This window comes from Saccopteryx bilineata, chromosome X, assembly GCF_036850765.1.
Source record: "Saccopteryx bilineata isolate mSacBil1 chromosome X, mSacBil1_pri_phased_curated, whole genome shotgun sequence".
In the NCBI taxonomy this organism is placed as follows: Eukaryota; Metazoa; Chordata; class Mammalia; order Chiroptera; family Emballonuridae; genus Saccopteryx; species Saccopteryx bilineata.
Genome location: NC_089502.1, coordinates 33,965,548 through 33,993,337, shown reverse-complemented (window position 1 = coordinate 33,993,337; position 27,790 = coordinate 33,965,548). Strand labels below are relative to the sequence as shown.

General features: G+C 46.2%; 1 long non-coding RNA gene across 2 annotated transcripts; it reads left to right on the top strand.

Moving 5' to 3' along the window:
• The first annotated feature begins 231 nt into the window (after positions 1-231).
• LOC136317438 (uncharacterized) lies at positions 232-9,032 on the top strand. 2 transcript variants are annotated; one of them, XR_010727872.1, is made up of 3 exons: positions 232-316; positions 1,604-1,754; positions 8,463-9,032. It is a non-coding gene; the product is annotated as an uncharacterized lncRNA (long non-coding RNA). The 2 variants fall into 2 exon arrangements; XR_010727871.1 differs by having other exon boundaries at positions 235-340.
• Positions 9,033-27,790: the final 18,758 nt, after the last annotated feature.

The following is a 27,790-nucleotide window of genomic DNA, read 5'->3' as shown; positions in this document are numbered from 1 at the left end:
AGAAAAGGGAACAAAGAAAAAGAAAGAAAAAAGAAAGAAAAAATAACAAAACAAAAGAAGTAAAGGTTTTAGAAATAAAACACTCACAAAAAAACAAGAATGAAAAATGTAACAACTATGGGTAATGAAGTTCAAAAGGAAAAAAAAGGAAAGAGAAAAAAGAAAAAAAAAAACTACAGAAAGTGTTTAAAAATTACAAATTTTTCCTGGTTTTGAGAGGTAACTTCTTTTTTTCAGCAGGTGGCGCTGTACTACAAGTTTTACCTTTGTGGGGCTCTTGGGCAGAGGACTACTGATGTGCCCCTGTGGAAATGACGTAAGCTGGGCCTCAGTCTCATTGGTATGCGGCACTTGTTAGGGCTTTGCAATTTTATGGCTCTAGCAATTGCAGTCTCAGTTCTCCAGGGGCTTCTCCCCACGTCCCTGACACTGAAGCTAGCAGCCTGCAGACTTAGCTGTGGGGTCTGCTTCAGGCACTGTTTGCACAGCAAGCGGAGCTATGCGTAGCCAGGTCCTTCTTCCTGTACCGCTCAAAGCACAGTTCTGGGCAAGGCAGTGGCAATAAGCGCCACCAGCAGGAGCAGGCAGGGCAGGGTGCAGACTGCAGATCAAACGCCTTTCTCCTACACACAGGCAAAATTCCATGGACCAACAGGCAGATCTAGCAGGCCTCCGTGTGCGCAGGTTCAACTTCCATGGGCTTCTCGCGTGCTGTTTGGGAGCCCGTGGTAGGTCACGTGTGGGTCCAGCTTCCACAATTACAGCAGTGTACACAGATGCTTGCATCAGCCTGTGAGGGTGCCCAGCACCTGTGATCTCAAGCCAAGCCAGGAATGCACGCAGACACTCGCACAGATCCATAGAGGCGTCCAGCACAAGCACTTTCAGTCTAAGGACTCTGGCCCAGGCGCACACTCAGTGCCGGTGATCGTGGAGCCGGGAATGCACAAAGACACTCACATCAGCCCATGCAAGTGCCCAGCGCCAGCAATCTCAGGCTATGCACTCTGGCCTGTGCACGTGCCCAGCACGGGTGATGCTAGGTGGAACCACTTGCACTGGCCAGCGCGGGCGCCCAGCGCAGGCAGTCTCAGGCTAAGGATTCTGGCCAGTGCACACGCTGAACGCTGGTGATGGTGGAGCCAGCAATGCCCAAAGACACTCGCACCGGCCCACACCGGCACACAGTGCTGGCAATTTCAGATGGAGCCCACTGCCTGTGCACTCGCCCAGTGACCGTGATCTCAGGCAGAGCTGGTGTGTTCTTTTGTTTGGGCACCCACCCTAACTCAGCTCCTTCCCCTCTATCTCAGTCTCTCCACTTTGCCTAGCTCCAAACAAAAGTGCCCCTTCCTCAGGTCAGTGAGGAAAGTGAAATACCCTGTTCTCCGTCTTTTTTCCTTCTGAGCGGATTATATCTTCAGCCGCCTTTTCACCCAATCATACCTTTATCTGGTGTGTGTATATTTCAGGTGCTCCTGAGATTTTTAGTCTGTGTTTAGTTTTTGAAATTGTTGAAATTTCAAGGGGAGAGATCGGGATTCTGCCTCACACCACCATTTCTCTGATGTCCTTTTTTTTTTTTTTTTTTTTTTTTTTTTAGAGAAGAAATGACAGACAGACATATCAGCAATTTGTTTCTATATGTATTCTGACCAGGGATTGAACCAGCAACCTTTGCATATCAGGACGATGCTCTAACCAACTGTGCTATCTGGCCAGGACAGCAGCTGGAGTTCTAAGGCACTGTGAAGGTAGAAATCCCTTTCCTTGTGCAAACTTTTTTATTCCTCTTAAAGCTTTCAACTAATTGAATAAAACCCACCCATATTATGCATAATAACCTGCTTTATTGAAATGTTTCTCTTTAAAGAAAAACCCCTTCACATTTAGACTGATGTTTGAATAAGTATCTTGGTGCCAAACTTAGCCATGTTGATTCATAAAATTTACTATCAGTCATCGCAAGACATTCTTTGAGATCAACATTATCCTGATAGCAGAACTAGACAAAAATGACACAAGGAAACTATAGACCAATATCTTGTGTGAATATACAGATAAAAATCCTCAACAAAATATTAGGAAACTTAACTCAAGCACATATAAGATTATATACCAGGCACAAGTGAGATTTATCCCAGAAATGCAGGGTAGATCAACATAAGAAAATTAATCATTGTGATACACATGTAAATAGAATGAACGTGAAAAACCACATGATCATTTTAATTGCTGCAGAATAACCACTTGAAAAAATCCAATACCGTTTCTTGATAATACTCAATAGGAACAGAAAGCAGCTTCCTCAACATGATAAAGGTTATATGTGCAAAGGCACAGCTAATGTAATACTCAATGGTGAAAGACTGAACTCTTTCCCAATCAAATCAGGAATAAGACAGGATGCCCGTTACTGTCACTTTAAGATATTACTAGAAGTTCTAGCCAGAGCATTTAGGTAAGAGAATGAAATATAAGATATCCAAACTGGAAAATCTTTTTGTAGGTGGCACAATTCTAATACATGGAGTATAAACTCACTTAGCAAAGTGCAGAATATAAGATTAACATGTAAAAGTCAGTTGTGTCAGCCATAAATGCAACCACATATATGCCCTTACGGCAGAAGGGGGGTTATATACAGACAGTAGGAGGAGAAGGCAAACTGAAGACAGAACACAGATATGTGGCCATGATCCAAGGAGTCCCAAAAGCACTGGAAGCTAGAAAATGCAAGGAAGTGTTTGTGCGGTAGAGCCTTTAGGGAGTCTGGCCTTACCAATACCTTGATTGTGAACTTTTGTCTCCAGAACTGAGAGAGAGAAATTTTTGTCATTACAAACCTCCCAGTTTGTGGTAATTTGTTATGGTAGCCTTAGGAATCTAATACCATTATCCTTACATGATGTATTGTTTCCTGTTTGCCTTATACATGAATTTCATATTCTTTGTGGAGTTTTTTGATTATTGAGAGATTGTACTGAAAGAGGCACATAAGATGGTAATTGTCAGCAGTCATAGTCTCTAATTTAGCACCATTCGTATACCCAGCTTTGCAGTAATTTGCATACTAATGACACCTAGTGACTAGAAGATTGCAAAAACCTCTAGTCAAAATTTTGCCTTTGGCCTGACCAGGTGGGCGTGCAGTGGATAGAGCATTGGCCTGTGATACTGAGGACCCAGGTTCAAACCTTTGAGGTCTCAGGCTTGAGCACGGAGTCTCCGGTTTGAGCATGGGACCACAGATATGACCCCATGGTCGCTGGCTTGAGCCCAAAGGTTGCTGGCTTGAGCAAGGGGTCACTGACTCAGCTGGAGCCCTTTGGTCAAGGCACATATGAGAAGCATTCAATGAACAACTAAAGTGCTACAACTATGAGTTGATGCTTCTCATTTCTCACCCTTCCTGTCTGTTCCTCCATCTCTGTCTCTCTAAAAAATTCTTTTTGCTTTTGACCATTTGATTCTCTTTATGGAGAAACAAGTCACATAGTTTAAGAGTCAGTACGTCCAGGCTTACACATTTATTACTGCTTCATTTCCTAAGTTAGAGCAGGTGGTGATCCGGAGCAGGATAGCCCTGAATAAATGCCATGGCGGTGGACCCAGTCTGCCATTTTGTATGGTTAAAATGGTTGAAGGAAAAAGAACAATTCCTACAGGTAAAGATGGTGTTGGTAGAGCTGGTGGGGGTGGAGTTGACCCTCCACCTGCCTGTGCCTGTGGTGGAGAAGGTCCTGGCACTTATGATCAATCTGCAAGTCCATGTTCTTGTAATATAAATGATCCAATGTTCAAATGCCTTTAATAGAATATGCATCCCAGAATGCATAGTAAGTGATGTTTATGGTTTTTTATAGATTATACACTACTGAGTAGTGTATCAGCATTCAATGCCTTACCAAAACATATAAGTGTTTGGTGAGCATTTCAAATACTACATAATTACTACATCTGCTTACACTCCAGTTCTGAGTACCATTGGCATTCTCCTCAAAGGCCCTGCAAAATACTACTACAAATGATGAAAGCCTAGATTTTATGATAAACATATACAAAGAATTTACTCTACATCCTTCAGGCCTAAGAGACTAGTTAAAATATGGATAATACAAAGTCATGGTTTGATTTCTAAGAAAGTCTGTTTTGGTACAATAGTGACTAAGTTGTTTTCTTATTATAAGCAATTAATAATCAGTAAAATCAACTTGCATAGGAATAAAGTTTATCAAAAATTTTTTCTGGCCCTGGCCGGTTGGCTCAGTGGTAGAGCGTCGGCATGGCGTGCAGAAGTCCCGGGTTCGATTCCTGGCCAGGGCACACAGGAGAGGCGCCCATCTGCTTCTCCACCCCTCCCCCTCTCCTTCCTCTCTGTCTCTTTCTTCTCCTCCCGCAGCCGAGGCTCCATTGGAGCAAAGTTTGCCCAGGCGCTGAGGATGGATCTATGACCTCTGCCTCAGGTGCTAGAATGACTCTGGTCACGACAGAGCGATGCCCCAGAGGGGCAGAGCATTACCCCCTGGCGGGCAGAGCGTCGCCCCCTGGTGGGCGTGCCGGGTGGATCCCGGTCGGGCTCATGCGGGAGTCTGTCTGTCTCTCCCCGTTTCTAGCTTCAGAAAAATACAAAATATATATATATATTTTTTTTAAATTTTTGATTCTCTTAATAATCCTGTAATGTTGGCAGGGTAAGTAGCTTCGTCTCACTAATTATAGAGGAGGAGACAAATTTTAAAAGTTCAAGCGACTAATTAAATGTCACATATTTCATTTGAAGCATGATTAGGATTTGAATACAGTTCTTATAGGTAATTCATTGCCCTTTCTGATGTAGGGGACTAGTTTCTCATGAATGTATGCCATCTGTCATACCCCAGTAGGGCTTTCCCTCAAGGGGAGGGAGCCTGGCTTAATTCTGAGATGTAAAAAGGATAGTAGGAGGATTTAAAAAAAATAAAAGCTTTACTGGAAAGAAATTATCTAATATTATAGGTACAGTGAACCAGAATGAGACTAAGGAAAAGGCCACCAGACTGGGTTATTTGGAGTTCACTGTCGAGTTTTGACATAACTTTTTAGTAGAATAGGAGACATAGACCAATTTAAGAAACAAACACCTACTGAGCATCCATTATATTAATATACAGTCTTCACATTCTGTGCATTCCCTCCAAATAGAAGCTATCCGAGGCCAGTACTTCCCCAGCTGTAAGTGTAGACCATCATTTTAAGATCCATGGGAGTTTTGTCAAAGACAATGCAGGTGGGAATGTAAAGATCACAGGTTTTAAAATGATGGTAGTCAAGACTGCAGAGGTCCACAGAAGAATTAATCACTACTTTCTTCATATTCCCTCAAGACAAATGACTTGAGGAGACTACTTAATTACTTCTAAAGTTTAGACCTCCTAATAAAGACTCCCTTTTAAATGCATACAAGCAGTTCCCGCGTTATGAATAAGATAGGTACTGTAGGTTTGAAAATATTTAGGTATTGATATACACAGAAAGGTAAAAATAAGGATAGTGTTAAAACAAACACCTGTCTAAATTGCATTAAATAGGCAAATGTACCTGTTCCAAGTTCCATACAAATTCAACCTAAGAAATAAAAGCAAATTCAACCTAAGAACAAACCTATAGAACCTATCTTGTTCATAACCTGGGACTGACTGTAATGGGATCTTTTTGTCCTAGATAATGTGGGTAGATATATAAAGTTTTCTTTTTTGAAATGATTGTAGTTGAGTTTCAAAGAAGTGCAGAAAGCTTTTGGAATTACTAAAATTATTGATGATTTTCATTTTGAAAAGAAGTACTGTGGACTCATTTTAAAAATTACCATAAAAATTTTCTCTCAAAAGTATTGCTTCCACAACATTTGGGGCAATTTAAGAAATTAATGGGTTTTTCCCCCACATGAAATTGATATTGTTTTGGAAAATTGTACTGAGTTATTGAAACTAAAATGTGTAATTGCTGGTAAGTTTGCTTTTGGTCACATTTTTCTGTTGAACTCAGTGTGATAGGAGTAAAATAATCTATGTGGTTTCATTACCTTGGTTTGATGTTGCTGGAGTTCTGTTCCAAGGCCTTTGATTTTATGTTTCTGTTTTTGCAGCTCTTCTTGAATTTATAGTCAGTTTCTGAATTCTTCATTTTTCTGTAATGATCATCATTACAAATGTATACATCTGTATTAAGTGAATTAAACTTACAAAATAAGTGTACATGGTTTGATATATGTATATATTGTGAAATGATTACCACAGTAAGGTTAGGTAATGCACCCACCACATCACAATAACTTTTTTCAAGTATACAGTATAGTGTCATTAACCACAGTCACCATGCTGTACATTACAACCACAGAACTAATTCATTATATAACTCAGGGTTCCCCAAACTTTTTACACAGGGGGCCAGTTCACTGTCCCTCAGACCGTTGGAGGTCCGGACTATAAAAAAACTATGAACAAATCCCTATGCACACTGCACATATCTTATTTTAAAGTAAAAAAAAAAAAAAAAAACAGGAACAAATACAATATTTAAAATAAAGAACAAGTAAATTTAAATCAACAAACTGACCAGTATTTCAATGCGAACTATGCTCCTCTCACTGACCACCAATGAAAGTGGTGCCCTTCCGGAAGTGCGGCGGGGGCCAGATAAATGGCCTCAGGGGGCTGCATGCGGCCTGCGGGCCATAGTTTGGGGACCCCTGGTTTAACTGGTAGTTTGTACCCTTGGACCACCTTCACCCATTTTTCCTTCCCTGTCCCTGGAAACCACCAATCTACTCTGTTTCTATGAGTTTGCTTTTCTTAGATTCCACATAGAGTAAGATCATCCAGTATTAGACTTACTTTCTTAGCATAATGACCTCAGGCCTCATCCATATTTTTGCGGGTGGTAGGATTTCCTTCTTTTCCACAACTAAATAATATTCCATTGAATATATACATACCACATTTTCATTACCCATTCCTCCATAGATAGACACCTCGGTTGTTTCCATGTCTTGGCTATTGTGAACTTAACTAAACAACCCTTGTTTAGCATCCTTTTCCTGGTCACCTTCCCATAACCAGTCTCCCCAACCTAGAAGCCCCAACCCCCCTATTTCCTTAACCTAGAATGGTTTATACGCCCAAGTTCTAACCACCCCTTTGAGTTACTCATCACAGCATGCTCCAATGTGTACTAGTGCATGTTCATAAATTTATCTTTCTCTTGTTAATTTGTCTTTAGCCAGCCTAATTTACAAGGCCCCATTAGAACTTAAAAGAGGTGGAAGAAAAGGATTTTTTCCTCCCTATGAGGAACATTCATCTGGTGCATCCTGTCACAGCTTACCCTCCTCGGGCCTCTAAATAGGTTCAAACAAGCCTGAACACAGCTGGGCTCTATAAAGGTAATACTTACATCCTCTTTGCCCTTTGATGTACACATCATCTTGAGTTATTTTAGAAGGGTACACATAAACCCAAATAATGTTATTTCAGTTTCTTTCTTTTTTTTTTTAAGTGAGAGGAGGGGAGATAGTGAGACAGACTCCCACATGTGCCCCGACCAGGATCCACCAGACAAGCCCTGACTGGGGCTGATGCTCGAATCAATTGAGCTATCCTCAGCTCCTGAACCTGACGTTCAGACCAACCGAGCTTTCCTCAGCACCTGGGGCTGATGAGCCTGTGGGAGGGGAAGAGGGAGAGAATGGAAGAGGAGAGAAGCAGATGGTCGCTTTTCCTGTGTACTCTGACCGGGAATCAAACCAAGGACATCTGCATGCCGGGCTGATACTCTGTTCACTGACCAGGGCCTTGATTTCAGTTTCTAAAAGTGATATGTCTTCCTAGCTAGGATTGTTTCTAGAGTCTATGGAATAAAACTTAATAATTGTTAGTAAATATACATTCTCAGAGTAGATTTTGCCTTCAGAAACTGTAAAATATCACTCAGATCCAAGTTGGAAGAAAGAGCCATCGAGCAATACAATAATAATAATGGCTGGGCTCGGAGCTGAAACACTAGCTATTGTTTCGTTCATTCATATCTGAGTCCCTGGCCAGAAAATGATTTGACTTTGGTTGATGGGTATACAGCATAATCAACAGTTCAAATGCTATAGAAATGTTTACCTGAAACCTATGTACTCTAATTGATCAATGTCACCCTGTTAAAGTTAATAAAGTTAATAAAAGAAATGCCTGATCCTTATCTGAGTACCTGGAAAATGGCCCACTGTGGCTGATCCAAATCTTCTCTAGCCTTTAAATTTCAAATCTTCCCCCAAAGCTCTCATGATCAGTCAATGACTTGGTTTTCTACTTAATGATTTTTTTTCTAAATCAGAGGTGGCAGATTAATGAGGTCATAAAGGATTAATGGTGCTGACTACCCTCTCTCTCCTGGTCCCCTCATGTGTCTCTCCCCCAACTGCTGATTCACAGAACACAGTCAAAAGCAGCTGGCAAACAGCACATGAAGCCATTGCTTGCTGAATCCTGACCTGCTTACCTGTGTCATCAGGAGTGAATGTGACAACAATATGATTCAGAAGAGGTGAATGGCTAGTACAACTATTGGAGAAGAGTCCCTATGACATCATCATCAAACTTGTAAAACTACATGTATATTACTATTAAAATCACAAAAGAATGATATATCATAAATGGTAATAAGCTATTCATCTTTGAATATTATTATGATCTATATATATTTGATATAGATCAAGAGAATAATATAGAATTAGCTTTGATAGCTGTTCTTTCTGTCCTGTAAAGAAATGACAAATGAGCCCTGGCCAGGTAGCTTAGTTGGTTAGAGCATCGTCTCAACACACCAAAGTTGTGGGTTCGATCCTGGGCAGGGCACATACAAGAATCAGCCAATGCATATAGATCAATGGAACAGAACAGAGAACCCAGAAATAAACCCACAGTTCTATGGACAACTGATATTTGACAAAGGAGGTAAGGAAATACAATGGAGTAAAGACAGCCTCTTTAACAAATGGTGTTGGGAAAATTGGACAGCTACCTGCAAAAAAATGAAACTAGATCACCAGCTTACACCACTCACAAAAATAAACTCAAAATGGATAAAAGACTTAAATGTAGGCCGTGAAACCATAAGCATCTTAGAAGAAAACATAGGCAGTAAGCTCTCGGACATCTCTCGGAGCAATATATTTGCTGATTTATCTCCACGGGGAAGTGAAATAAAAGACAGGATAAACAAATGGGACTATATCAAACTAAAAAGCTTTTGCACAGCTAAAGACAATAAGAACAGAATAAAAAGACAAACTACACAATGGGAGAACATATTTGACAATATGTCTGATAAGGGGTTAATAACCAAAATTTATAAAGAACTTGTAAAACTCAACACCAGGAAGACAAACAACCCAATCCAAAAATGGGCAAAAGAGATGAATAGACACTTCTCCAAAGAGGACATACAGATGGCCAATAGGCATATGAAAAAATGCTCAACATCACTAATCATTAGAGATATGCAAATTAAAACCACAATGAGATATCACCTCACACCAGTCAGAATGGCGCTTATCAACAAAACAACACAGAATAAGTGCTGGCGAGGATGTGGAGAAAAGGGAACCCTCCTGCACTGCTGGTGGGAATGCAGACTGGTGCAGCCACTGTGGAAAACAGTATGGAGATTCCTCAAAAATCTGAAAATCGAACTGCCTTTTGACCCAGCTATCCCACTTTTAGGAATATACCCCAAGGACACCATAGAACAGCTCGAAAAGGAGAAATGCACCCGCATGTTTGTGGCAGCATTGTTCACAATAGCGAAGATCTGGAAACAGCCCAAGTGTCCGTCAGAGGACGAGTGGATTAGAAAGCTTTGGTACATATATACTATGGAATACTACTCAGCCATAAGAAATGATGACATCGGATCATTTACAATAACATGGATGGACCTTGACAACATTATACGGAGTGAAATAAGTAAATCAGAAAAAAAAAAACTAAGATGAATCCATACATAGAAGGGACATAAAAATGAGACTCAGAGACATGAACAAGAATGTGATGGCAACAGGGGCGGGAGGTTGGGGGAGAAGGAAGGGGGTGAAGGAGAGAAAGTTTAGGTGAGGGGAAGGGCACAAAGAAAACCAGATAGAAGGTGACAGAAGACAATTTAACTTTGGAGGAGAGGTATACAGCACAATCAAATGTCAAAATAATCTAGAGATATTTTCTCTCAACATATGTACCCTGATTTATCAATGTCACTGCATTAAATTTAATAAAAAAGAAGAAAAACAATGGGCAAAAAATATACGAAAAAATGCTCATCATCACTAACTGAGAAATAAAAATCAAAACTACCAAAAAAAAAAAAAAAAGAATCAGCCAATGAATGCATAAATGAGTGGTACAACAGGTCAGTGTTTCTCTCCCTGCTTCCTTGCTCTCTCTAAATCCAATCAGTAAATTATTTTAAATTTAAAATGACAAATGAAGTTATGCTGGATGCTTCCCAACAAAGATTTCAATTACTAGGAGGTCCTATAGCAAAGTACAGTGGCCAAGAGAGGCTTCTAGGGCCCTAGGCCAGCCCAGGCCAAACATGCTCTTCCTCCAAGGGGCAGAGATGCCCAGCCAAATGCCCACAGCTACTGGCTGGGTTCCCTTGTGAAGAGTAGCTTTGGTCAGTGAAGGCAAAAGTGTCCGCAGCCTTGCATCCTGTGTCCCACCCACTAGGCACCTCAGCCTTGGGCCCTGTCTCAGTGCACATCCGTGGAGCCGACCTGGCCGTAGCCATGGTGGCTTGCAGAGCTCTGAGCCTCAGAAGAGGAGTGGTGGAGGGTGGGCTCCTCCCTTACCTGCCCAGCTACTCTGACTTCATAGCCTCATAGGCCTTCCCTGGAGGCCAGTAGTAGGGTTCATGGGATCATTGAATGAGTTCCATTTAATGGTGTATTGCATCAGAAGTGCCAGTCTTTGATGCCCTGCCCCCTAAGTCAACTCACTCCACCCTTTGCTGAAGAAAAAATGCCAACCCTTGAACAACTTCATTCCAATGTGACAGCTCACAATTTTGGCTAGCTTGGGGAGTGAACATCTGCTTTTAGGGCTCCTTGGAGAAGAGCCTCATCCCTAGGAGGTCCTGTTATTCTGCCTTGGTAACCAAAAAGAGACAGCTCCACATTGAGGCACCTAGGAGTGGACCTGAACCTATACATGGCTATGTCTTTAGCATGGGAGGTTTGCATGACAGCAGCTTTGCAGTAGTCTGCAGCTGGCCTGTGTGTCAGCCAAGAGAGGCTTCCACAGCCCTAATCCTACCTGGAACCAATATGCTCTTCCTCTGAAGGAAGGAACATTTGGCCAAATGCCCACACCTGTTGGACTTAACTCCTGGGCTCCTTCTGGGGGGGGCTGCCTCTGCCAGTGCAGCCCAGACATGGTGGCTGCCATGTTCCCAAGACTCAGCTTCCTGTGCTGCAAATGCCAGTTACCAGGCCTCTGCAACTTAGCCTAAGCATCCCCCGTGGCTGGCAGACCTTTGGGTCTTGAGGGAGCAGATGTGGCAGAAAGGCTGGTCCATAGTTCTGCCTGCACCTCCGACTTCATGGCTATGTGGCTTTTAACCTGTAAGCAAGAGGGTAAGGCTCATGGGATTGGCAAACAAGTTCTACTTGATTGCAGTTTTGCACCAGAAATGTCAACCTGCCTGTCCCAAGTGCTCTCCCTCAACCCTTTGTAAAAGAAAAAAATGCCAACTGTTGACCAACCTTGCTCAATGTGGTGAGCAATGTGGCTGCTCACCTAGTTGGCCAGTTTAGGGGAAAACACTCACTTCTAGAGCTCTATAGAGCAGAGCTGCATTCCAGGCGAGTCCTTAGCCTGCCTTTCTGACCAAAAAGAGACACCTTTCATGGGAGCACCTAGCAGTGGATCTGAACCTATGCGTGACTGTATCTTAAGAAGCAGAGCTTAACATGAGACTTCAGGAAACATACTGAGCGTGGCACATTCTGAGTGATCTACCACAGTAACCCCAGGCGGAGTACATTCTCATCAGAGCCTGCACACAGGGCAGCAATGAGTGGTCGTCCTGGCTCACAGGCCCGAAGCGGCCTGACGCGAAGGCAGTGGTCATAGACAGGAAGGGGTTCAAGAGCGAGAGGTCCAGCAGCCATGGCAAGAAGAGGTGCCGCAGACTAGCGCGGCTAGTAATTGTCCAGGTCCTGAGTGAGAACGGTGCAGAATGAAGAAATGAACTCAGAAAAAAGGATGGGATTGGGAGGCCTCTGTGAGCTGATGGCAAGCCAGAGCAAAACAAAGCCCCCCCCCCCCCCCCCCCCCCCCCCCCCGTCTGCTTTCTTACATAGTGCAGAGCCATATGCAAATAAGGAAGTCTCCCATACAAAGTCACACATCTAAAGCATAAACAGGAATCCCCCACCCTGCATAACTGAAATCAACATCAGAACAAACAAAGGGTGACAGGAAGGGCATGTAAATTGCCTCTAGCAACTTAAACAAGTGGGGATAGGACAGTAGAAACACTCCCAGCATCACAGCTAACATGGAGGTGTGGGGAAAACTTAGCCTTTAGCCCAGTGTTTCCCAACCTTTTTTGTGCCATGCCCCACCTTAACCTTTCTAAAATTTTTATGTCCCCCCCATGTAACATACATAATTTTTAACATTAAAAAATTGATTTGTTCACTTAATAAAAATAAATGATAGGTTCTAGGAAGAAATCACTATGAAATTGTTAACAAAACACAGTAAGTAAAATTTCAAAACATATAATGAAAAACAAATTTAAATTCCAAATAATTTTAATACAGATTTTTCTATATTAATTTATTATTTTAATTTAGTGTGATCCTTGTGCTTGATGCTTGCTGCACAGAGATTTTATATTAGGTTCCAATTTGGTTAGCTTTAGTCTCAAGTCTCCACGTTGTGTTATATCCAGCCGATTTCTTTTTTCTTACCAGAAAATCATTTACAGCACTAAATCCACATTCAGCTAAAAATGAAGATGGAAACGGTAGCAATAGTTTTCTTGCACATTTGGTTGAATTTGGGTATTTGATTTCTGTTTCCTCACAAAGCCATGCCATCGCTCCTTTGATATTAAATAAAGCTTTAACTGACTCATCATTTTGCAATTCTGCGAGTTCTTCTTGATACTGCATATTTGATATATCAGACAAATCCACTAACATTGGCTGCATCATCCATGTTGGGAAATCAATTTGTTTTAAATCAGAAAATCTTTCTTTTAAATCAGCCAATAGAATATTCAAATGATTGACAATAACAAGTAAAGCGGTATCAGTTACTTCACATTTTTGGAGCCAATGAAACTGTTTAAAGTTTTTGTTGTTAATATGTTTCTGACATAACTCAATATTGGTAATGAAACCAAATATCTTTGCTTTTGCATCGACAAGAGTTTTATTTGTTCCTTGAAGTTGCTTATTTAATATATTTAGTTTTTCAAAGATATCGGCTAAATAACTCACAAATGCTTTACCATCTATTGTTAACAGATACTTCATTTCAGGTTTGTCGCTTAAAAAATCACTGAGTATCAAACAGTTCCATAAATCTTTTCAAACAGTTTCCTTTAGATAGCCATCTTACTTCAGTATGAAGTAAAAGTCTCACATGGTCTTCATTTTGTTCTTCACAAAATAGCTTGAAAAGACGCTCACATTTGGCACTAGCTTTAATAGCATTAACACTTTATTACTGTATGTAATACTTCATTCAGAACAGGTGAGATGTTTTTAGCTACCAAGTTTTCCCTATGAATAACACAATGCACAAGAATCATTTCTGGATTCGCATCTTTCATCAATTTTAAGCAGCCATTTTTCTTGCCCATCATATTGGGAGCACCATCTGCAGCACAAGATGTTATATTTTTCATTGGTATATCATTGACATCTAAGTAGTTTTTTAGCTTATTATATATATCTTTGGAGGTAGTGGTGCTTTCTAATCTTTTACAGAACAACATTTCTTCAGCAAAATGTCCTTTATCAATATATCTTACGTAAGTTATCAATACTGCCTCACTGTCTCTCAAAGTTGATTTATCCATTTGCAAGGAGAATTTTCTTGTTTTCAGCTTTTCAATAAGTTGTTTTTCAATATCCTCACTCATTTTGTCTATTCTTCTGCTAACAGAATTGTTACTGAGTGGCATAGCTTTTACATCTTTGTCATCTTTTTCAAGAACCGTTTTAAAAAATGCTGATATTGACGGTTTTATTAAATTCTCTCCTATAGTGTGATTTTCTCCAGTTTTAGCGATGAATAAAGAAATTTGATAACTAGCCTCAAGAACACGATTATTAGTTGAAGTATGAGCAGTAAATAGAGACTTTAATGTTGTTCTTTTTTCAAAATTTTTCTCTAAAGTTTTGAAGTAACTCAAATCTGAATTAATATGAGCACTATGTTTCGCCTTCAAATGCGCGTCAAGACGACCTCATTTCATTGATTTGTTGGTCAAGCATTGCTGGCATAAAAGACAAAAAGGAATTCGCTCATCGTGAACAGCGGGTATGAACCCAGATTTTAAATATTCCTCCGAATATTGACGAGTTTTTTTCTTGCTTGCACCACTCATTTTACTATGGGCTATAAGAAATAAAAATAAGATCAATTAAAAACTAATATTAAAATATGTGTTAAAATATATTCAATGTGACATAGAGTAAACATATACTAAAAATTCATATTTATTTAAATGTATATAACATTTACTACACTACCACCGCAAATCAAAAGGTATCTATATTTTTTCCACTTGACAAAATTTTCTGGAAAGTTATGCTTCTAAAATTAAAATTTTCGTGCATGCACTATTATAGCCCCAATAATATTTATAAAATATTATTGCTTTCTAGCCCTGATGCAAGAAGTACTTAATAAAGAGTTTAATATTGATAAAAATAAAATCAAATAATTACCAATTATATCTATACAATATATATGTATATTTATTAAATCAACGAGCTTTTACAACAGTTTTGACTGACATTTATTTCAAATTAACACCAACTGAATGATTTGAAACACTACAGAAGTTGCGATGGGCCAATTAGGTGAGAATAACTGCATTGTTTAGCGAGTTTTTAAAACGTCTGGGATTCCCCGCGGCAGATGGCATGCTCCGTGGTGAACCCAGGACGAAGTTTACTTGATGACGCCAATCACCCAGTTGATATTTTGGTCTCGTCAAACGAAATTATACTTATTATTTACCGCAATTATTTAAGAATTGCATTTTTTGTTAAATTTGGCACCGATATCTAGCATTGCATTTAAATGGCCCGGGGCGAAAGAGTTAAAGTCGTGTCGAGTCCATTTTCAAATTGCCCCCTTAACTATTGAATTGCCCCCCTGTGGGGCGTGGGCCCCACATTGGGAAACACCGCTTTAGCCACTTAAGCAAGCGAGGTAGGGGATTGGGCAGACTGTCACCTTACTGCCAGTCCCCCACATCTTGGTCCCCCCAAAATTTAAATGGCAAGGACCCTGTCAGCTTGCAGTCTCCAACAAAGAGGGAAGGCCCTGAGGACTTTGCTCTTCTCCCATGGGAGTCCCCAGGGTTCAGGCATGAGCAAATGTGTCCTGGTCACAGCCCTGGGTTAATCTCTTGACAGCTCCCAAGGGAAGATTCTGGATTGCAAACACCTTGCTCTGTGCGTGCTTATGAGGACTCCTGTTTTATGGTGGACCAGCCGAGGGCGAATGCACAAAGCTTGTATCTTCTTTCCTGTAAATCCACCCATATGCATGACAAACACGTCATCGTGTCAAGTGCTGCTAGACAACTGGCCTCTTAAGCTTTGGGGCAAGTTACAAGGGAGAAGAACCACATACTGTCTCACACAAACACACAGACGTGCACTGCAGAAACACGGACCGACCTGGCAAAGCGGACTGATGATGGGGAGAAAGGATAGAATTCCACCTCAGCCTCCTTGCCCATCTAAGGAGACCCCACAAATGCTCCCTCTGGAAGTAACCAATAGAAACCTTGGGAAGTAAAGGGATGCAATGCTGATCCCTGAGACGTCCTCACTCACTCGGGACTAAAGGATACAGGGCAAAATGGGGGAGAGCAGCATGGTGGGGAGCAGTACTCCAGAATAAAGTATAGCAGGGCCGGTGGGAGTGTCTGCGTGAGATGATGCGCATGCTCGTGCCCACGTCTCCACCAGGGTGGGCATGCGTGTGTGTGTGTATGTGTGTGTAAGGAAGGCAGTAGGAGACTCAGAGCTTCAATTTGGGCAACTGGGACATCCGCTGATCCAAGTAAGGAGTATCCCTGTATTCAGGACTATGAGCCTCTGTCATGGAACTGCCAGGCATGCCTGTTAGTTGGTAGATCTGGGGGAAGAGGCTGGGCCCACAACCCAGGGCCACATCCAACAGTGCGGAGCCCTATGGGCAGGTTCTCTGTCCTGGTCCATTGAGCATCGGCTGTGAGGCACGCAGGGGACTGAAGCGGAGAAGTAAGAGCCATTCTTTCTCCTTGCTCTGAAGACTCACTGGATCTTGGAGAAGGTGGCCCCCAAGTTGAAGTCTGCAAAGGCAGTGGCCTGGGGCACTGTCCTGACACCAGAGCACTCGGAACAGGCCTCCACCAGAGAAGTGAAACTCCTTAGAAGGCACTGCTTCTTCAACCCTGTCCTTGAAGGAAGAGGCTGCTGCAGCTTCCACATTCACCCATTCCATATAGGGCCTGTATCTTCCGGACTCTGCAAGGGAGCATATTACACCAACTCTAGGAAACACTGCCCTGAATCACTGCACACACCCGAGCCCCCCACACACACAAAACACCTGTACTAATCACTGCAAGCCCCCTTGACAGTAGCCAGGCTCGACACCGGATCCCCAGAGCCAGACTGAAGGACATGATAGGTTCCATCTCCCCCGAGCCAGCATGGCAGCAGCTTTGCAGTGAATGGACTGTGGCTGGGCTGCGTGGTAGCAAAGAGAGACTTCCATGACCCTAATCCTGCCCAGGGCCAAATGTGCTCTTGCTCCGAGTAGATGGGGCACTAAGCCAGCTGCTGGCCTTAGCTCCTGGGCTCCTTCTGGGAGGGCTGCCCCTGCCAGTGCAGCCCAGATATAGTGGCTACTGGTTTCCCAAGGCTGGGCTTGCTGTGCTGGATCCACCTGTTATCAGGCCTTCTTCACTTATCCCACTCATCCCCCTGTAGCTGGCAGAGCTTCTGACCTTGGGGGAATGCATGTGGATGAAGGCCTTTCTGTCCTGCCTGGACCTCTGATGTCATAACCATGTTTCTAATCTGGAAGCAAGGCCGCAACACCCAAGGGATCAGTGAGTGAGTCCCGCTTATGGCAGTATTGCACCAGAGATGCCAAACTGCCCTCCAAGTCCTGTCCCTGTTCCCTTTGCTGATGAAAAAACGCCAACCCTTGCCCTACTTCAGGCCAATGTGGTGGCGCACTTTGCTGGCCAGTTTTAGGGAAGAACTCCTGCTTGTAGGGCTCCATGGAGCAGAGTCTTGTCCCTGGTGGGTTCACTTAGTCTGCTTTGTGACCAGAAAGCAACAGCCCTTCATGGACGCACCTAGCAGTGGCCTCGAACCCACGGGAGGCTGTTTCTTTAGAAGCAGAAGTTTGCATGAGATTTCAGGAAACACACTGAACTTGGGCAGAGAGGCACAGGTAGAGCAGTAGTGGGATTCAAATAATTTAACAACCGGTTCTCTGCCCTAATGACCATTTTCAGTATATAAAAAAAATATATACCAAAAGATAGTTTATTATTTCATGCATTTAATACTTAATAAGAACAATAACAGGTACACAAAACTACATTATGTTCTAAGAAAGTTTAAAAATATTTATAAATATTAAATACTTGACAAAAACAATAAAACTTATTTAAGATACTTCCATATTTACATTTAAAAATTTTATTTATTATTCTTTTATTAAGTGAGAGGCAGGGAGGCAGAGAGACAGACTCCTGTATGTGCCCTGATGGGGATCCACCTGGCAAGCCCCCACAGGGCAATGCTCTGCCCATCTGGGACCACTGCTCTGTTGCTTGGCAACTGAGCTATTTCAGCCCCCTGAGGTAAGGCCATGGAGCCATCCTCAGCGCCTGTGGCCAATTTGCTTGAACTATTTGAGCCATGGCTTTGGGAAAGGAAAAGAGGGAGAGGAGGGGAGGGGCAGAGAAGCAGATGGGCGCTTCTCCTGTGTACCCTGACCGGAAATCAAACCCGGGACTTCCACACACCGGGCCAATATTCTACTGCTGAGCTAACCAGCCAGAGCCTACATATTGCTTCTTGGTTGACATCCATCCTCACTTGCAATTTTTTTCACCTATGTACAGAATGAACGTTAAAAAAGAGTAAGGAATTTAAATTTGTGCTTTTCAAATTTGGGCCCACCTAAGAGAGGACCTTAATTACATGTGCCATCTTAAAAACCAGTTCACTGAACTCAGTAAAAAATTAGGTATTGGTTCTGCCAAACTGGTGCAAACCAGCTGAATCCCACCACTGAGGCAGAGGGTTCAAGAGTGAAGACCAACACCCATGGCAAGATCACGGAAGGCCCTGAGGACTTTCCTCTTCTCCCATATGGGTCCCTGGGGTTCAGGCATCCTGGTCACTGTCCTGGTTCAATTTCTTGACAGTTCCCAAGGAAAGACTCCGGGCAGAAAACACCTATGTGGCCTGACCAGGCAGTGGCGCACTGGATAGAGCCTCAGACTGGGATGTGGAAGGACCTAGGTTCAAGACCCCAAGCCCGCCAGCTTGAGTGTGGGCTCATCTGGTTTGAGCAAGGTTCACCAGCTTGAGCCCAAGGTTGCTGGCTCGAGCAAGGGGTTACTCGGTCTGCTGAAGGCCCGCGGTCAAGGCACATATGAGAAAGCAATCAATGAACTAAGGTGTCGCAACAAAAAACTGATGATTGATGCTTCTCATCTTTCTCCCTTCCTGTCTGTCTGCCCGCCCCTATTTATCCCTCTCTCTGTCCCTGTAAAAAAAAAAAAAAGAAAGAAAGAAAACATCTACGTAGGTGTGCCTGTGAGGACTCCTGTGTTTTATGGCAGAATGGCAGAGGGCAAATGCATAAGACCTGTGTCTCCTTTCCCGTAAATCCACCCACATCTATGTAATAAACTCCTCACTACCATATCAAGTGCCTCTAGAGAACCAGCCTTAATTTGAGCATATTATGAGGGAGAAAAACCACATACTATTTCACACAAACGAACACATGCACATTGCAGGAACACTTGACCCACCAGTCAAAGTAATTTGATGACCCCTGATATCTACTCAGATAGTCAGGCATAAAGGACATGGCAAAATGGAGGAGAGCAGCTCAGTAGGGAGCAATGCCCCAAACTAAAGTAGAGGTGGCAGGTAGGAGTGTCTGCTTGTGTGTCCGCTGATGCGCACACACTTCAGCCACTGTGCCTCTGCCAGTGCATGCTTGTGTGTGTGTGTGTGTGTGCGCGCGTGCGCACGTGTGTACGTGGGAAATGGCAGTGTGGGTCCCAGGGCTTCAGAAGTGGGTTACTGGGACATCTGCTGATCCTACTAAGGACTGTGTGTCCAGGAGTGTGAGCCTGCACTCTGGAGCTGCCAGGCACGCCTGTTAGTTGGTAGATCTGGGGGAAGAGGCCAGGCCCACCACCCAGGGCCACATCCAATAGTACGGAGCCCTATGGACAGGTTCTCTGTCCTGGTCCATTAAGCATCGGCTGTGAGGCACGCAGGGGACTGAGGCGGAAAAGCAAGCGCCATTCTTTCTCCTTGCTCTGAAGACTCACTAGATCTTGGAGAAGGTGGCTGTTGGGAATACAGCTGTTAGGCTTGCTTGCTTGCACTTTGCATGATTAGCGCATGAGCACGTGGCAGAGTTGTGTATGTAGCCTATGTCAGCCTATGGGTACTTTTCATTAGTGTGGACTGCTTGCCTGCCACTGTTAATGGGCCATTTTGCTGTTTGCTCCCCTGCTGCCATGAGAAGCAGTTTTCTTATTCCTGTTAGATTCTCAAAAGGGCGGATGAGCAAATAAACAGGAATGGCCCAAAGCTTTCTGGCTCTGCAGTTCCTCTCCCATCTGTGTGAGCCCAGAAAATTGAAGTCTGCAAAGGCCTCAGAGAGTGGTCCATCTGGAGCTGAGCGAAGAGCACTCAGAACAGGCCTCTGCAAGAGGGTGAATCTACTTTAGATGACACTTGTAATGCCGGTGGCCGAGGCCAAGCACACTCACATTGGATTCAGGCAGACGGTAGAGGAACTATAGAGCTGGAAAGAGTGGGGTCATTTCTGTTTATTGGATTGTCGCAGAGGCAGACGAGCAAACAGGCAGGGGAAAACCTCCTCTCATGGCAGCAGGAGAATGAACAGCAAAATGGCCCCTCACAGTGGCTGGCACGCAATCCGCCCTGAGGGCAAGCACAATGAGCCTGACAGAGGCTACAGACACGTGGCTCTGCCACCTGCTCACGCACTAGTCAGGCAAAGGGCAAGCAGGCAAGCCTGACACAGCTGTTTTCTCGACAACACTGCCTGTCACCATTGTATTAGGTGCTGCTTCTTCATCCCAGGTCCTGAAGGAAGGGGCTGTTGCTACTTCCACAATCACTCGCTCCATTGAGGGCCTTTGCCTTCTGGACTCTGCTGTGGAGATCCCGCCCCCAACTCCAAGCTACACTGTGCTGAAGCGCTGCCCCTGCCTCCACCCAGCACACAGGAAAACACACCTCCAGTCACCACCCTAAGTTTCCTTGACACTGGGCAGTGTCAACGTAAGAAACCTCCAAATCTGTAAGGACTTTTGATGAGTTTATCTGAGCCAAACTGTCGACAATTGCCAGGAAGCTGTCTCAATGGATTAAGTGCTCAGGAAAATGGCAGTTTCATCACTAACTTTATATCAATCACAATCAAAGAGGGTTACATAAAACTGACTGGTAATAGACTAGGGAGGTGGGAAAAAGCAAAGTGGGGAAACCTCTGGGATTGGATAAAAAGTAAAAATGTACAGGCTGAAACTTATTTTACATAGGCAAGAACAAGTCAGTTAACAGTTAACAATTCACATGATAAAAATAACAATGAGGGGGTTTGTTGGTTCCTGCTCTGGTGGGCAGGAAAAGGTTTATCCTTACATTTTAAAGACATGTTATCAGGTATGTTACGGTAGCTGAAAAAGAACACTGACAGGTTAGATTAAGGTAGGCAATGACCATTGCTAGAAAAAAATACCTCCCCTAGGACTTGACTACCCACCATGAACTGCTTTTAATTAGAAAATTTTCATTTCAGACCATCCTGTGTGGTTACTTTAGGTCTCTGAGTCTGCAAGGCCACCACGCAGGGTTTCCCTGAGCTTGTCAGGTTCAGCATGTGGCTCCCTTTTCGTCCATAGTAGCCTAGCTGTAGACCTGATCCCCAGAGCCAGATAGAAGGACACCACAGGTTCCACTTGCACCCAAGCCACCGTGAAGGCAGCTTTGCAGTGGTTGACGGTTGGATGAGTGTCAGCCAAGACCAGCTTTCATGGCCCTAATCCTGCCTGGAGCTGAATATGCTCTTCCTCTGAAAGGAACGGACGCTCAGCCAAACTCCCACAGCCACTAGCTTTAGCTTCTGGGTACTTTCTGGGAGGGCTGCTTCTGTCAGTACAGCCATGATATGGCGGCCACTAAGTTCTGGAGACTTGGCTTCCCGTGGGGTACCCAGCAGTTACCAGGCCATTGTGACTTAGTCCACACATCCCCCGTGGCTAGCAGAGCTTTGCATGTTAGGGGAGGAGGTTTGGATGGAAAGCCTGTCCACAGTCCTCCCTGCACCTCTGACTTCACAGCCATGTGACTCGTGAGCGGCAGCAATGGTGCAAGGCTTATGGGATTGGTGAGTGAGTTCCACTTGATGGCAGTATTGCACCAGAAACGCCAGCGTGCCCTCCTCTAAGTCCTTTCCCTCCGCCCTTTGCTCAAGATAAAAGCACCAACCCTTGACCAACCTGACTTCAATGTAGCAGCTTGCCTTGTTGGCCAGTTTTGAGGGAAAACAACCTCTTCTAGGTCTCCATGCAGCAGATTCTTGTCCTTAGTGCATTCTTCTAGACTGCTTTTGTGGCCAGAAAGTGACAGCACCTCATGAATGCACTTAATACTGAACCTGAACCTATAGGTGACTGTATCTGAAGGACAGGTTTGCATAAGACTTCAGGAAACACACTGAGATTGGCACACTCTGAGTGACCACCAGCTAGAATCCCAGGCGGAGCACATTTTCACCAGAGCCTGCTCACAGGGCAGCGAGTGGCCATCCTGGCTCAGAGGCCTGAAGCGGCCTGACGTGAAGGACAGTGGTCACAGTCACAGGAAGAGAGTTCAAGAGTGAGGTCCAACACCCATGGCAAGAAAAGTGAAGGCCCCTGGGGTTCAGGCATGCACAAATAAATTTTGGTCAATGTAAAGTATTTTTCCCCAGGGAGGAAGAAGAAGTGCATAGCCCGGAAGTGCAGAATAGCAAAAGCTTTATTTAGTACAGCGCTACCGAGATGCTGTTCTCTGGTCCGGGAGACAGGGGGCCAGAGAAATCACATGGAGGGATTCGGGTAGGGGAAATTTAAAGGGTCGTTAGGGTGGTCGAGTTGATATGATGTGGCAAAATTTTATTGGCTGACAGACAGTCGCTCTTTTTTAAAGGGCTCCTGGGAAGTTTCTTTTGGAGCGCAAGGGTGTGGGCGGTTCCAGCCAAAATTCCCAGGTCTGGTTCCACACGTGACCTTCCACCATTGCCAACCAACCTCACATTCCAACCTTTTATGTTAGATAGGGGCACCACTGTTCATCTGGCTACTTCCTGCTGATTAGGGGTGCCATGGGGAGCAGAGGTAGGAAGGTGGTGGCTTTGAGGGGGAGTTGCGTATATGAGTGTAAGAACATTTGTTTGATCGTGACTTGAGAAACTTCCCGGATGCGGTCCTGTAAGAATTTTTTAAAAACAGGAGCAAATATGAGTAATATGTTGATAATTAGAGGAGGGCCTAGGATAGGGGCAGTCCAGGTGAGAATGGGTGGCTGCCAGCAGGAGTTAAGCAGATTGTAGAAGGAGAGGTCCTTATGCAGTTTCTCATACAGACGGTGGAGGACCTCGATGCTTTCTTCCATTGGACCAGTCTAATTGAACAACACTGCTTCCTGCTTTAGCTCATTCTGGTGGCAGGTTCCTGGTGGGAGAAACAGGAACAACAGAGGGATTTGCAGGGCCCAAACTATTAGTAAGCTAGAGACAGGTAGGGCCTAGTGGTTCCACCTGCCAGAAGTCTTTCATGGGGGTAAGCTTGAGGCAAGAGACATGGTTAGAAATGAGGGTAGTATTGATTATGGGGGAGCCCTTGATAGTGAGGAAGATGTTGTCAGCTGGATAGTGGCTCTAAGATTTTGTAGAATGTCCCAACCCAGAAGGGGTACAGGGCATGAAGGAATAACTAAGAACCAGAGTGAAAAGGGGATTCTGTCCAAACTGCATGTCAGGGGCGGTGCCACAAACACGGACATATGACTCTGCGGACCCATAATTTTGAATGAGGGAATGAATGAAAGAATGGGAGTGGATGTGGAGTGAAAGAAAGAAAAAATGCAGGAAGGAGGGAAATAGCAAATGGATAAGTGAATGAATGAATGAACGAACAAACGAAAGATGAACGGATGGATGGATGGATGGATGAAGGGGTAGTGATATGGTGGGGCGCTGACACACTGCCAAGAGTAAGCTTTTCGGAAGGGGCTCCTGAACAAATGGCCCTCACGGAGGTCACGGGACTGTGTGAATGGAGCCACAGGTGTGTCAGCGGGTCCCGTGGACCCCAACAGTCTCTCCAAGCCCAGAACTGTACCTGCACATACAGGGGGAGGTGACCTCCAGTAAGCCCGGGAGGTGAGCTTGGGCTGACAGAGCCCCTCTCTGTTCCACCCAGCACCGCCAGCGTGACCTACTCCCACTGGGGCCTGCTCCCGAGCCCTTCAGTCTGATGGGAGCAGAAGCGAGGCCGCGCTGCCACGAGAGGCAAGCAAGTCCCGGTCGGTCACGCTGTGGCCGCTAGCTGACTCTGAATCCCTTACAGAACGAGCTGGCGCTTGGCCCGCCTAGGCCCTTAGCCATACACGCTTCACAAGTGGGCAAGAGATTGACAGGTGCCCCATGCCCTGGCGAGGTGCACTGGGACAAGGACGCTGGCAGAACCCCGGTTGCACTGTCCGCTAGGCGCGCCTCCCCAGGTGCGCTGCTCCTGTGCCCCACGAAAAGCCCCGTGGGCCAGACATCCACTCCCCAGCACCCCGGGACAGGCATCCCAGCCCTGTGAAGGCTGGGACTGAGGCTGGCGCCTCACTGCGCCTTTTTGATCCAGGAAAGGCGGAGGGAGAAGCCAGGTTTACCGAGACCAATGCATTTGTGAAGATGCAGTGCCATCAAGCGGAATCTTTTTCACTTTCTGCTTGGTCTTCGTCCTGTGTATTGGGACGCCCTGGGGAAGGCCTGCAGAGGCAGGCAGGGAGAGTCTGGGGCCCGGAGAGCATGCCAGGGCCTGACCCGCCTTCAACACCTCCCTCCCACACCCAGGGTGGTGCATGGAGCCACAGGGGCAAAAAGAGAGCCCCGCTGGGGTACGGAGGCGCCCCAGGCTCTCTCAGGCCGAGGGGGCGTGGCCTAGCCCACACCAAGTTCCTGGGCCAGAGGTTAAGGGAAGCTGCGGCTCCCGGGAAGATGGGCTTCTGGCTCTGGATCCTCGCCCAGGGTGACTGGGCCTAGCCAGTCCGGCCCAGCCTGCCAGAGATATCTTCTAGGCCTGTCAAAGGTCACACGGAGAATCAACAGTGTAGAGCTGCGCACACAAGCATACCCACCAGCCTTGCGCACCCACGCGCCACCACGGCCCGCCCTGCCCCGCCATGTAGACGAACCCAGTACGCTGCAGGCTCGTATTTTTGAATGAGGGAATGAATGAAAGAATGGCAGTGCATGTGGAGTGAAAGAAAGAAAGAATTAATGGAAAAAAGAGGGAAATAACAAACGGATAGGTGAATGAAGGAATGAAGGAACGAAGGAACGAAGGAAGGAACGAACAAACGAACGATGAGCGGTGGATGGATGCTTGGATGGATTGATAAAGTGGGAGTGATCTCTGGAGCACTGACACACTGCCAAGGGTGAGCTTTTCGGAAGGGGCTCCTGAAAGAAGAGCCCTCACCGAGGTCACGGGATTGCGTGGACTAAGCCACGGATGTGTCAGCAGCTCCCGTGGACCCCAACAGCCACTCCCAGCCCAGAAATGAAGCCGCGCACCCAAGGGCGGGGCGACCGCCAGTCAGCCCGGGAGGGGAGCTGGGGCTGACCGGGCCACTGGCCGCTCTCCGTTCCACCGGGCAGCACCAGCGAGCGCAAGCTACTCCCACTGGGGCCTGCTCCCGAGCCCTCCAGTCTGATGGGAGCAGAAGCCAGGCCGCGCTGCCATGAGAGGCGGGCAAGTCCAGGTGCCGGCAGAGCCGCTAGCTGGCTCGAAATCCCTGTCTCGAGCAACGGAGTGCTTGTCCCGCCTAGGCCCTTAGCCATACCCGCCCAGAAGCGGGCAAGAGATTGACAGGGGCCCTGTGCACTAGCAAGGTGCACTGGGACAGGAACGCTCGTAGACTCCGGTTGCACTGTCCACTCGGCACGCCTCTTCAGGTGCGTTGCTCCTCTGCCCCACAGAAATCCTCCTGGACCAGATGCGCACTTCCCAGCAGCCCAGAACAGGCTTCCTAGCTCTGTGAAGGCTGGGACTGTGTCTGGCGCCTCAGAGTTTCTTTTTTGATCCACGAAGGGCGGAGGGAGAGGCCATGCTCCCCGGGACAGATGCATTTGTGGAGCAGCAGTGCCATCAAGCGGAATCTTTTTCACTTTTTCGTCGGCCCTCGTCTCTCTGCGTTGGGTCGCCTGGCGGCAGGCATGGAGAGTCTGGGTTCCGGGAAACATTCAGGGGCCTGACCCGGCCTTCCACACCTCACGCCCCAGGGAGGTCTCGGGAGCAACAGGGGTGAAAGATGCAGCCCCGCTGGGCCACCAACATGCCCCAGGCTCTCTCAGGCGGAGGGGGCGTGGCCTCGCCCGCAGCCATGTTCCTGGGCCAGGGGTTCAAGGAAGCTGCTTTTTCCAGGCAGGCCTCTGGCCCTGGATCTGCGCCCTGGGTTACTGGGCCGAGATGGTCCGGCCCTGCCTGACAGAGATCTCTCCTAGGCGTGTCCAAGATCACACGGAGAACCTACAGTTTAGAGCTGCGCGCCCAAGCATACCCACCAGCCGTGCGCCGCCACACGCTACCACGGACCACCTTGCGCCGCCACGCCCATGAACACATTGCGCTAGGGGCTCGTATTTATGAATAAGGAAACGAATGAAAGAATGGCAGTGGATGTGGAGTGAAAGAAAGAAAGAATGAATAGAGAAAGGAGGGAAATAACAAACAGATACGTGAATGAATGATTGAATGAAGGAATGAAAGAACGAACGAACGAGCATTGAAATGTAGACGGATGGATGGATGGATGGATGGATGAAGGGGAAGTGATCTGGTGGGGCGCTGACACACTGCCAAGGGTAAGCTTTTCGGAAGGGGCTTCTGTACAAATGGCCCTCACCGAGGCCACGTGACTGCGTGGACGAAGCCACTGTGTGTCAGCAGGTCCCGTGGACCCCAACTGCCACTCCCAGCCCAGAAATGCAGCCGCGCACAAAAGGGTGGTGTGACCGCCAGTAAGCTTGGGAAGTGAGCTTGGGCTGACAGGGCCGCTGGCCGCTCTCCGTTCCACCGGGCACCGCCAGCACGACCTACTCCCACTGGGGCCTCCTCCCGAGCCCTTCAGTCTGATGGGAGCAAATGCGAGGCCACGCTGCTAGGAGAGGCGGGCAAGTCCAGGCGCCCGCAGAGCCACTAGCTGGCTCAGAATCCTTGTCTCGAGCAAGCTAGAGCCTGGCCCGCCTAGGTACTTAGCCATACCCGCCCAGAAGCGGGCAAGAGATTGACAGGGGCCCCGTGCACTAGCAAGGTGCACTGGGACAAGGACGCTCGCAGACCCCCGATTGCACTGTCCACTCGGCGCGCCTCTCCAAGTGCGCTGCTCCTGCGCCCCACACAAATCCTCCAGGACAAGATGCCCACTTCCCAGCAGCCCAGAACAGGCTTCCCAGCCCTGTGAAGGCTGGGACTGTGGCTGGCGACTCATGGTGCCTTTTTTGATCCAAGAAGGGCGGGGGGAGAGTCAGACTCCCCGGGACAGATGGACTTGTGGAGCAGCAGTGCCATCAAGCGGAATCATTTTTCATTTTTCGGCCGCCCTCGTCCCTGTGTTGGGTCCCCTGGAGGCAGGCATGGAGAGTCTGGGGCCGGGAAAACATTCAGGGCCCTTACAAGGCCTTCCACACCTCACGCCCCAGGGAGGTCTCCGGAGCAACAGGGGTGAAAGATGCAGTCCCGCTGGGCCACCAACTTGCCCCAGGCTCTCTCAGGCGGAGGGGGCGTGGCCTCGCCCGCAGCCATGTTCCTCCTCTAGCGGTTCATGAAAGCTGCTTCTTCCAGGCAGGCCTCTCGCCCTGGATCTGTGCCCTTGGTGACTGGGCCCAGATGGTCCGGTCCTGCCTGCCAGAGGACTCTCCTAGGCGTGTCCGAGATCACACGGAGAACCTACAGTTTAGAGCTG